General features: G+C 45.8%; 1 protein-coding gene across 3 annotated transcripts in view; it reads left to right on the top strand.

The window, feature by feature from the left end:
- Positions 1-12,536, top strand: part of trim44 (tripartite motif containing 44) — a 75,046-nt gene that overhangs the window by 62,109 nt on the left and 401 nt on the right. The gene's annotated exons all lie outside the window — the stretch shown is intronic.

Here is a 12,536-nt window from a genome sequence, read left to right as displayed (position 1 = left end):
GGTGATGTGACTTAGTAAAAGAAGGATAACACTCCCTCCTCCTCTGTCACATACAGACACCGATACAGACAACAAAGTTGCAATCTCTCTCTCTTTGAGTGCCAGTGGTTTTCCCAAAGCAGACTGTCACCCCGTATCTCTGTTAAGGGTAATCCCACACACACGCACCACTCTAGAAGTTACAGAACACACAAACATTATTTATTGCATTCCCAAGTACTAAATACAACACGCACACATACTTCTTGAGCCTGATGTAAAATATTCCTTACTTCAGCCACATGAAGACTATGCTCACTGTGCCCCTCTCACTCTCTCTCACACACAAACATACACACAGTCTGACACCCCGGGGTAGGGTTCCAGGTCTGGTGTCAGCTCAGTGGAGATGTTGGCGGGGTGATAGTGGTGAGCTGAACAAAGGCTGATGAATCCTGCCCCTCGCTATGACCTGTCAACACTGCAGCAGCAGAACCATATCACACCGCCTCATCTCCTAGCCCTGCTCCCTCCCGGCCCACTACACCACCAATATACTGTTAACACTGTTACATGCAGACAGGGGCCCGCTGAATCGTGTGACATCACAACACACGGTTCACGGACCCCAGGCTCAGCAGAGTGGAAGGGCCGGAGATGTCTGTCTCTTCTCTCATCCTTTCCTCTTTTACTGCCTCCATCCCTCTGCTGGAGAGAGCGCAAAGAGAGAGAGAGGGAGAGCACGAAGGTTGTCATGGCCATGTTTAATTCAGCAGCCTCCCGACAGGCGCTGTCACTGTTGCAATTTATGTGTTGCTGTGGCGTTATGTTGCCTAGCACATCAGTATCAGTATTCGGCGGCGGCGGGAGAAGGCAACCTTGAGTGGAATGTAGAGAACTGGAGGAGTGAAGGAGTGGGAAGGGAGACAGTTCTTAATTACCCTACTATAGAGGAGTGTTAGTATGCACACCACATAGCACACCACCTCTCACTGGTCACACATCAAGAAAATATTTTTTCTCTTTTACTATTTGCACTTGTTTTTTCTCTTTTGCATTGGATGGTGCGAGGGGTGTTGAGGGAGATTGCAGATCAGTTTTTCTTTGTTTGAATGACATTTTAGAGTTTTTTTTCTTCATCTTTCTCTTGGTAGTAGGTGAGGAAGATCTTCGTATAGGAAAAATATATATGTAAAGGTTTGGTGGTTGCTGCGGGCTTGGTCCTGATTTAAATGACAGTGTATAGTGTTGTTTCCCTCCTAGCCTCCACTGAAGGTGTTTGTCTGGGGAGGGGGGGTTGTGTTTTAACTAATAGGCATGGATGGACAGGCCACTGGATTTCCCAAAACACTGAAATTGCCTTCTGTCTTGTGTTATGATAAAATATCATGGGGGGAATATTAGTTCCAGGAGCTGGCAGGCTTTTATGACAGATGTTTTACAAGATGCATTAGCACCCATAAAAATGTATTTGTCATCCAACTAGCACTGTGGAGCCGTCAGGGCCCAGTGAAAGTGTCTGCTCCTGTCCCAGCTCAGTGTCAAATCAAATCAAACTTTATTTGTCACACGCGCAGATAAGTGTAGACCTTACCTTGAAATGCTTACTTACAAGCCCTTAACCAACAGTGCAGTTCAAGAAGAGTTAAGAAAATATTTACCAAATAAACAAAAGTAAAAAATAATAAAAAGTAACTCAGTAAAATAACAATAACGAGGCTATATACAGGGGGTACCGGTAACGAGTCAATGTGCGGGGGTACAGGTTAGTCGAGGTAATTTCTACATGTAGGTAGGGGTGAAGTGACTATGCATAGATAATCAACAGTGAGTAGCAGCAGTGTACAAAATAAATGGAGGGGGTTGGGGGTGCCAATGTAAATAGTCTGGTGGCCATTTTGATTAATGGTTCAGCAGTCTTATGGCTTGGGGGTAGAAGCTGTTAAGAAGCCTTTTGGTCCTAGACTTGGCGATCCGGTACCGCTTGCCGTGCGGTAACAGAGGAAACGGTCTATGACTTGGGTGACTGGAGTCTCTGACAATTTTGGGGGCTTTCCTCTAACACCTCCTATTATAGAGGTCCTGGATGGCAGGAAGCTTGGCCCCAGTGATGTACTGGGCCGTACGCACTACCCTCTGTAGCGCCTTACGGTCAGATGCAGCGCAGTTGCAATACCAGGCGGTGATGCAACCGGTCAGGATACTCTCGATGGTGCAGCTGTAGAACCTTTTGAGGATCTGGGAACCCATGCCAAATCTTTTCAGTCTCCTGAGGGGGAATAGGTTTTGTCGTGCCCTTTTCACGGCTGTCTTGGTGTGTTTGGACCATGATAGTTTGTTGGTGATGTGGACACCAAGGAATTTGAAACTCTCGCCCAGCTCCACGTACGGCCCTGTCGATGTTAATGGGGGGCCTGTTCGGCCCTCCTTTTCCTGTAGTCCACGATCAGCTCCTTTGTCTTGCTCACATTGAGGGAGAGGTTGTTGTCCTGGCCCCACACTGCCAGGTATCTGACCTACTGTCGAGTCTACTGTTGCTACTGCAGGAACACACAACCACAGGGACCCGTCAATACAGCTCTATTGTATTGTATTCACTTCTTTCTATTGTATTCATCATTAGCGCAGGATTGTATGCTCAAACATTAAACATGTGATATCCCCAGTGGTAAGTATTCTGGGCGAAGGTTCTAATTTTGTGTTTGTTTATTTGAGAGGACACGTGGAACTGAGGGACAGGGAATGTTTATCAGGAGAAAAGAGTTGTGACAGCAGTATACAGACAGGAAGCAGGCAGAGAGGATGATATAGTCTTCTTTTGTGTCCTTCAGACTTAGGCTATGTACGTGTGGATGACAGAACTTGGATGGGGAGCGTTCACATGTCAGAAGACTTAGCCTAATAGCCAGGCTGTCTCTTCTCCGTCACACACTCTTTTTCTCTCTCTTTTAATCTCTCCTTCTCTTCTTCCTCTGCTGCCATATGATCTTCTACCATCTCTCCATCTCTGTTGAAGGGGGAAAAGTTATTTCCATGACATCGCTCAGAGACACAGCACACACAGACACAGCATTCCAAAGCATTCCCGGACAGCTTGCCTCGGCACCTGGGCGCAATTATTTTATTTTCCCATGGTGGCAGCGACAGTAGTCCACCGTTAGGGAGGGAGATGAGGGCGGGACGCAGCTGTGCCAGTCTGCCAAGTGTTTTCATGGTAGCGTGGGCGCCGTGACCCGTCACTCTTCATAATGGCCCAGCCTGGAACGACTCCCATACATCACATGGGACAGATATGCAAATAAAACCAGGGGGAGTCCACCTCTCCGGGAGGAGGGAGGGTGGTGGGGAGGAAGAGTGTAGGGATAGAGCAGGGTTTCACTGTTATTTATCCCCTTTTAGCTATTGATATGGTTTCTCAGCACACTTGAGGTGTTGTTCAATAGAGGGATAGATACAAGTTTATCTGGCTCTAAATCGTTTTTCTCTTTGCTGGCCTTGACTCTCCAGCTTTTTGAAGGGAAGTTTAAGATATATTTAGAGCAGTGGTGAAGAAAGAGGCTTTTTAAACTGAGAGGAGGAAAATAAACCTTGTTTCAGGAAGCTGGAGAGAATTGACAAAGGTTCCTCCAAACTCTGCTCTCCTCTGTAGAAATGTCAGAGTATACTGCAGAAAGATACAAATACCCATTTCAGGGGTGGAGCCCACACAAAAACTCAAATTCAGGCGTGGCCAACCCTCCTCCTGGAGCACTGACTGGGTACGAAGGATTTTGTTCCAGCCCTTCTCCGAATCACCTGATTCAGTAAATCAAAGTCCATCCCTGCTCTAATTCAATAATTCTACCACCCCCTCGTCACTCCGAAGGATTTTTTCTCCATTCAACCACATTCTAGAGCTTATAATTTTATCAATGTTCCAGAATGCAGTGTGATCGTAGTGTGACAGCTCAGCAGTTCCATAAGAGTGGCTTGTCCAAGCTGATTAGAGCCTCTACTCTGTTACCCTTTGACACATGGTGGGACTCTATACTCTACAGTCACTACTGCACCCCAAATGTCACCCTATTCCTGGTCAAAAGTAGTGGACCAAATAGGGAATAGGCTGCCATTTGGGACACAGCCTATACTGTCATCGTCTGGGAGCTAGTTAGTAGTGCAGTACCATACCGCTCCAGGCCCTGTTCCCATATGCAGTCCCAATGAAACCCAGGACCAAATGGCATTGCAGCACTCTGGGGACAGTATTTATAGTGCATTGTAAACAGAGAGGGCTTCAGCACCAAGACCTTGGTTGTTATGGGTCCTTCCTTCACTTCCTCATTTCCAGGCTGTCTCGTGTGTTCTGCAGGCTGCTTGCTGGGGGGATCCCGGCACATTTTCCTGCATTATACTACAGCATTACTGGAGGCACTGATATGCTCCATTTCTCCATTTGGCCCCAAATAGAACTATGGTGGAGAATGAAACGAATATCATCTGCCTTTCAGGCCTGATCCATCACTTCCATTAGAGATGTTGTTTTCTCTCTCTCTCTCTCTCTCTCTCTCTCTCTCTCTCTCTCTCTNATACCCATTTCAGGGGTGGAGCCCACACAAAAACTCAAATTCAGGCGTGGCCAACCCTCCTCCTGGAGCACTGACTGGGTACGAAGGATTTTGTTTTGTGTCTCTCTGTGTCTCTCTGTGTGTGTGTGTGTGTGTGTGTGCAAGGCCAGGTGGCTGTTTGGCATGGTGGCAGCACTTTTACTTTACTCTACATTAAAGAACGATACATTCTCAGCAACTTCTGTCATGCCAACACATCTGATGGCATCCAGCACTTCGGATTTGGAAGGAATGTTATATACCAAAACGATCATCCAAGGCCAGTCTGAAATCTCAAATTAATGGAGATCTTATAATAACTCTATGGCTTCTTTTATCAGGTGATATACATCAATGCCTCAGTTTATCATGAACACAAACGGCCTATGCAGCCATGCACCTCCTGCGAACGTTGGGTTAGAGTAACAGCAAAGCTCTGGTATGTTTGGAATACGCGCAGTGGATTCATCTAAAATACAGCGATCCTAGCTTTGGGCATGGGCTCAATGAAACGTACCTTTGCTGTCAGTGTACTGTACCCACCAGGGTATGTGAAACAGTGCAAAGTACGATTTACTTAATATTGGTGTCTGATAAATCCAAAATATTGCAGAGTGGAGTAATAGTCTATGGAATCAGTGATCATTTTATTACATTTTGCACAAGAAGGGTTTTTAAAGATATTGTTAAGTGTCACAAAACTATTCGAATCAAAGGAACTCAGTGTTACAGTGTTGAAATATTTAGGGCGCAAGAGGGTAAAATTGTCTGGGCATCTGTGCTGGATAGTGTAGGGGTAGACAGTGCCTGGGAAGCCTTTAAATGTAGATTCCTTGAGGTGGTGAATGTGATGGTTCCCATTAGATGGGTCAAAGTAAAGCTGAGATCTATTCCTTGCTTTAATCATGAGATTCTAGAATCTATTAAAGCAAGGAAAAAGGAACTCTCAAGAGCAGCCTGATTTTCTCCTATATAAACGTAAATGAAATGAAGCACAGAGCAGGATGTATGAAGCTAAGAGGGGTTACTTTGCTGATAAAATCATTGAGAACAAAAATGACCCTAAAAAGCTTTAGAAATAATTTAAGGAACTAGGCTGTAGTAGTACTACCAAAAACAAACTAAACAGTAGGGGGGAGGAGATGGTATATGAAAAAGCAGGCTTTTCAAGTTTCAGATGTGCTTGTTTTTTTAAATGGTCGAATGAATAAACTAAACTAAAACTCTCTCTCCCTCCGACTCCTCTTTCTATACCTGGCCCTCCGCTTTTGGGTTTTTTCTTCTCTCTCCTCTCTTCTATAGGATGCTCTTTAAGAAATGAATTAAGGCGCACTAACAGGACTTTAACGACTCTGAAGGAGATATAGGAGGCAGGCGCCGGCTGATCCAGGATGTGCTGAATGCACTCTAATTGTTTATCAATCTATTTACATCTCTGTGAAAATTGGCTTTATGGGGGAATTATCAGCCACGTGACACCGCGCTACACTAACAGCCCTCCCCGGAGCACAGAGCCGCCAAATTAAATTTCACACTACTAATTAATGAGAGATTTTATTTCTGCGGCCTACGCAGGCGGCGGAGACAGTGTTGCTCAATGCAACTCCCCTCAATTAGGCTAATTCCTCAATTTTCCCTGTGGCAACAGTGATTGTAAAAGCACTAAATGAGCCTGTGTCAGATTGACTTTTTACAATAGTTAATGCTCTTATCAGAATGGCTCTTTGTTAATTCCTGTAAACGATTAAGGCAGGTGCGTACGTTGTCGGACACACAGAGGAAATTGGCTCTGGGTGGATAAGTGTTCATACCGGCTGCAAAACTGCTACTAACTCACATCTCCTCAATGATTATTCAATTGGATAAACATCACCAACGCTTGTTTTAATTCCACATCACTGACCTTGTGTGTTCCAGAGTTGTGGTTCAGAGCCGGTAGCACACAGAGGCATTTTCAGGCTAATGTATGCTACACTTCACATGGTGGGGGGATTGCATGGATTTCTTCTGGCGAGTGGGTGGTAGTATCCAGTGAATTTCATAATGTACATTTTTACATAATGACATGTATGAAGATGAGCTGGAATCAGTGCGGCTGGAGGCTGTGGATCAGTAAGCTAAAGAGATGGATTCATCTCCAACTGTACTGAGCAGCATTTTGCTCACATCAATCACATGCAATGTAAACTAAAGGTCATATCCTATGCTCCTCTGCCTGTAGCATCACACTTCTCCCATTGGTGTACACTATTGCTGTACCCTTGACAGTACTGTATAAATATATGTATGGATACGGATGAGAGGGAATGGAGTATCTATCTGGCTGTGGGCTGAGATTACAGAATGGTTAGTACATAGAATGGTATGTGTGTGTGTCACATGACATGCTTCTCCATACACTCAGGACATGATTGGTGGCTATATAGCTTTTGCGTTTTCACTTTCTCTCTACTGCAACTTAGGCTTGCGGTAGCTCTATCAAAGGAATTGTTTTCAAGAATGTTCTGGGAATTATGTCAGGCATCACTGAATGGTTTGCGATGATATCTCTTTTCTCATGGAAAAATATTCCCTCTACTCTTGTTATTTTTCCCTCTGCGGCTTTGTTTCACAGCTTTATTAGCCCGTCTGTTCACTCTTTGTCTCTATTTTAGTGTGCGTGCTTGTGTGTGGGCTGGTGTGAAGTGAAGAGGAGTGAGATGATGTGTGGGTGGATGGGCGTGAAGGCGTTCACTCCCTCTCCGGTCGGGTTGGTTGCGTCACCAAGCCGCTCCAGTTTATAATAGACACTCCAATATCAATAACAGCTTTTTATAGAAAGAATATCTACTCTCATCCAGCGTACTGAATAGCTATTGACAGCTCTTATCTAGAGGCGCTGTGGTGAAAGCATACATTTACAAAATCCTCTCTTCCATTTCAACCTATGAAACGCTATGCACTGACAAACACACAATCTCCAATTTACATAATAGTAGTTCCTCCTGCTTCCTCTGAATCACTCTGACAGAGAATCCATTTCCTCCTCGAGCTTCATGTGAAGCACTGATACAGTATATATTTCTCTTCCTCTCTGCCTTGCCATCTCTCTCTTTCCCTTATTCCCTACCCTCCCTTCAACGCCTCCTTCCGCTCTGCCTATCCATCTCTCTCTTTCCCTTATTCCCTACCCTCCCTCCAACCGCCTCCTTCCGCTCTGCCTTTCCATCTCTCTTTCCCTTATTTCCCTACCCTCCTCCAACGCCTCCTTCCTCTCTGCCTTTCCATCTCTCTCTTTCCCTTATTCCCTACCCTCCCTCCAACGCCTCCTTCCTCTCTGCCTTTCCATCTCTCTCTTCCCTTTTTCCCTACCCTCCCTTCAACGCCTTCCTTCCTCTGCCTTTCCATCTCTCTCTTTCCTTATTCCCTACCTCCCTCCAACGCCTCCTTCCACTCTGCTTTCCATCTCTCTCTTTCCCTTATTCCCTACCCTCCCTCCAACGCCTCCTTCCTCTCTGCCTTTCCATCTCTCTCTTTCCCTTATTCCCTACCCTCCCTCCAACGCCTCCTTCCACTCTGCATTTCCCCTCATCACACTCCATCCCCAGCTCAGATTCTCTGTGGCAGGATGATTGCAGTACAAAGTGCTGGGGGATGGCACAGGGTCTCCCAGGGACAGGTGGATGAGCAGGGGCCATTTCTAAATTACACATTTCACACAGAGCAGATGTCAGATAGAAAGGAAGAGGACAGATCTACTGACATTAACCATGAGACGCAGAGAGTGGGATGGAGAGAGGGAGATGGGGATAGGGAGAGCGAGCGAGGCGGACATAGAGACGGAGAGAGGATGGAGAGAGGGAAAGAGGAAGAGCGCTAAATAAAGAGAATGAGAGGCGGAGAGAGAGGAGGAAAGGGATGCAGTGCCTCGCAGGACAATGGCCAATTAGGCCCAGTGGAGTGTTCACTCTGCTATGTCAAATTACCCATCATACCCCTGGTTCCGTTTTCCACAACAGACTGCCATCTGGACTCTCTCTCTCACTTTTGTTCTCTCGCTCACTCTCTTTCTTCTCTCATTCTTTTGCTAATAACCCTCAACTCAATCTTCCTCACTCATACTCCCTCTCATCCTCTCTTCATCCCTTTCTCCCTCCTTTCCTATATCACTGCCCCATCTACTTCTTGATTGGTCCATGTCTCAGCGCTGTGTGCGATGTTAAATCATCCCGGAGAAGATTCAAGTTTTACTTCATTAAGTAGTGGCAGAGTGCAGTGCTTACTGGAGAGCCAGGGTAAGAGACTGTCCTGGAGGCCCTATCGATAACCATTAAGGATCCTCTCTCATTACAGCCCCCTTCCCTCACAGGCCCCCAGGGGTCCTGAGAAATGGGCCTCTCTCTCCCTAGCTAATGTGATTGAGTAGTAGGTCCAGGCGGCATCACCGCTGTTTGGAAATGCAAATGGGGGATATTTATTTACCACTTGGATGGCTGGCATGAGTGTCTCTACTCTGGTGCTCTGGTGAAGTGCTCCCTCCGACAACCTCTATGCTTAACCAGGAAAGACCTAAGTTACTTCCCTGTCCCCTCTTCATCAGCCTCTCCAGTATCTCTCCACTACTCCCGCTTTCCCCCAGTCGCCTTCAAGCACTAAAGTACTGCTAAATCAGTAGGGACCTCGCCCCCCCCCCCCCCCCCCCCCCCCCCCCCCCCACATTGAGCCTATCCAGAGTACCGCAGTCTGATTAAGCAATAATGCTAGATTGACGCGGCAAGGCTGGAGCGTGATGGGCGCATTTCCGGATGATGACTTAGAAGCCCTGCAATTTCTCTGCCAAGAGCAGGGAATCAAACTCAATCAGGCCACAGCTCCCCTCCTTCCCTCTCTCCTTCCCTCTCTGTCTGTCTCTATAGGCCTCAGCAACCCGGCCCCCACCAAAAACAGAAAGAACAAAGTCAGCAACACCGTGCTTGATCCTACCCCCTGTTCCTCGCGGGGAGAACAAAGTTTTCCAAAATGAGAGATTGGTTCATTTTAAGAGGGAGGGTGAGACATTTACACAGTCAGTGGATGTTAGTAAGATTCTGAGACTTTTAAAAAACTTTTCCCCCTTTTTCTCACACACACATTTTTCTCTCACACACATACACATCTGATCCCATCCATTGAGACCCCATCTATGCATCCATCACCCAGGGGTCTCAGAACTCTCCTGACCCCAGATAGTGAGCCCCGCGTTGGGCTTTTCAGCTGAACGTGCCCCCTATCCGCGGGCCACGATCACAGGCAAAGGGACAAAAACGTATTGGTGCTAATCAATAATGCATGGACTGCATTAGTCCTCAGTAAGACGGGACTTAAGACGGAGGGAGAGGGAGGTGGTGGTGGTGAAAGGAAAGGGAGAAAGAGAGCGATTAAGAGAGGTGTTGGAGGAGAGGTGTGTACAAGCTTGTGCGCGTGCACTTTTACAGAAAGAGAGAGAGGTAAAAGCAGAGAGCGGGAATCTAACCTTGTAGGGAATATTTCTCCCCTCATCCTGACATTTTGTTCCTTATTAACGCTATCCCTGTTCTCTCTCTAGACGTACTGCCCTGTCTCCTGCGGGTGAAATAAATAAGTTATTACGTCCAAGGGCTGAGCCAGGACTATTGCAATAGAAATAGTTCATTTCCCACCGTAGGGGAGCCATGTGAATATATGTATAATTACATTTTCATATCAAACAGCAGGGAGACTTTTTGGTTGACTGGAGATGAAAGATGAAATTGCCTTACACAAATAAGACTTTCTGAGTTACTCCCAAAACACGGCTTCTCCCCCTCATGTCAGGCATGGGGGAACAGTGTCAGTGTGTGTGTGTGTGTGTTCGCAAACCTCTCTCTTCTCTCTCTGTCTTGCTCTCACTCTGAGAAAAGGCGTTTAGAGTATAACAGCCATCAGAGGTGCGAAGGTGTATACTTTCACACTGACTTTGTTGAAGAAAAATATAAAGACAACAACTTGGCCTAAAAGACATAACATAGTCAACAGATTTTATTAATRTTTTTAACCAGGAAGGGCTCATTGAGATTTTAAATCTATTTTTCAAGAGCGTCCTGGCCAAGATGGGCAGCACCAAGTCATTACAAAAATTACAGACAAACAACATGAAAAACTACAAGTAATCTAGTAAAAACCATAGAATTCACAAGAGTATAACAAAATTAAAAACAGCATTGACAGGTCAGGGAATCAGTCTCAAGATCATTCATCAGTGATTTAAAAATACCAATCGGGACAAGTTCTTCCAGTTTAAAAGTATTTTGTAAGGCGTTCCAAGGCGATGGCGCAGAGTACATAAAAGCCCTTTTACCAAATTCAGTTCGGACATTTGGTACAGTTAGCAGGATAAAGTCCAGCGAACGAAGAGAGTACCCACCACATTTCTGAACAATAAAAATGCCCAAATAAAAAGGTAGTAAACCCAAAATGGTTACATAAGACAGAAGGTTACATCAAAAAACGAAAGGAAGAAGGCTGGTTGGGGAGGATGGGTGGGGGTATAACGTGAAGATCTAGCAACCCAAAGGTTGAATGACATTACGGACAACTTTAGCATTTTGGCTAATTAGCTACTTAGCAACTACTTTTCATGTTAGCTAACCCTTCCACTAACCCCAACCTTAACCCCTAACACTTATTCCTAACCTTTAATTTAACCCTAATCTTAACCCGTAGCCTAGCTAATGTTAGCCATCTGGCTAATGTTAGCCATCTAGCTAACGTTAGCCACAACAAATTGCAAATTTATAACATGTTGTACGATTTGAAATTCGTAAGATATAGTACGAAATGAGTGATGAGCATCCACAAATTAGGATGAAGAGAAGTGGTGGGTGGGATTGTGTACTTGCAGGTGTGTGTGCTCTTTGAGGTGCCCTGATAGCTGCCTGCCTGCTTCCGATTCATGGATATGCTGCTCTGCTGCCTGAGGCCACACCACAGTCTGAGGGGAGCAAGTGAGGGAGGAGGAGAGGGAGAAAGGCCAAATATCTGGGTTGTTAAAGGAGAAGAGAACAGAGTAGTAGCTTCTGAGGAGGTCCTAGAGGCAGGAGAGGGCTGTTGGGTTGTTAAAGGAGGAGAGAACAGAGTAGTAGCCTCTGAGGAGGTCCTAGAGGCAGGAGAGGGATGTTGGAATTCAGACAAAGTGAGATCCAGCAGAGATGTGGTCTTTGGGAGGAGATCAGGGGGTGAGTAGAGTGAGAGGGGAGAATGGTTAGAAGTACAGAGAAAGTTCAGTTAGCAAAATGGGGAGTTGGAGGAGAAAGAGTAGGAAGTGGGCAGAAGGAAGAGAGGGAAGGATGTAAAGGGAAAGAGAGGAGAATGAGTGTGCAGACATGAGGAGGAGACGGTCTGTTTCTTGGCTTCTCTCTCTCTGGGAAGAAAGAGGAGGAATGAGAGTAGGATGAGGGGAGGAGGGAGAAGTCTTTTTTTCCTGTCCCTTCCCTTCTCTCTCTGGGAGGAGGGCTGTTCTGTCATTCTGTCATCCTCAGAAGGTTGTCCAATTAGGGGATATGATTAGTGCAGCCTGTCCCCGGTGGAATGGAATCTATCACACTGTCTCTGATTGCTATAGGCTCCACCAATTTGGCAATCACTTTACCTGCGTCACTCGACAGCCACTAAGTAGAATAAAGCATTTCTACTTCAAATCTCAAAATAATACAAGCTAAGACTTTTGATTGGTGACATGTACTGTAGTGTTTGTGCATGCACCCGCAAATGTGTCTGTTTTTTGGCTCCTCACAAGGATAGTAAAACAAGGAACATTTGGACAAGTGGGGACATTTCACTGGTCCCCACAAGGAAAAAGGCTATTTTAGGCTTAGGGGTTAGGGTTCAATTAGAGTTAGGTTTAGGGTTTGGGGTTAAGGTTAGGGTTAGGGATAGGGGTCAGGAAAAATTGGATTTTGAATGGGAGTCAATTGTTTGGCCCCCACAAGGATAGTAAAA

The sequence above is a fragment of the Salvelinus sp. IW2-2015 genome, linkage group LG26 (genome assembly GCF_002910315.2).
Source record: "Salvelinus sp. IW2-2015 linkage group LG26, ASM291031v2, whole genome shotgun sequence".
NCBI lineage: Eukaryota > Metazoa > Chordata > Actinopteri > Salmoniformes > Salmonidae > Salvelinus > Salvelinus sp. IW2-2015.
The sequence above is the reverse complement of the archived record's forward strand: the minus strand, read 5'-3'. Positions and strand labels throughout refer to the sequence as shown.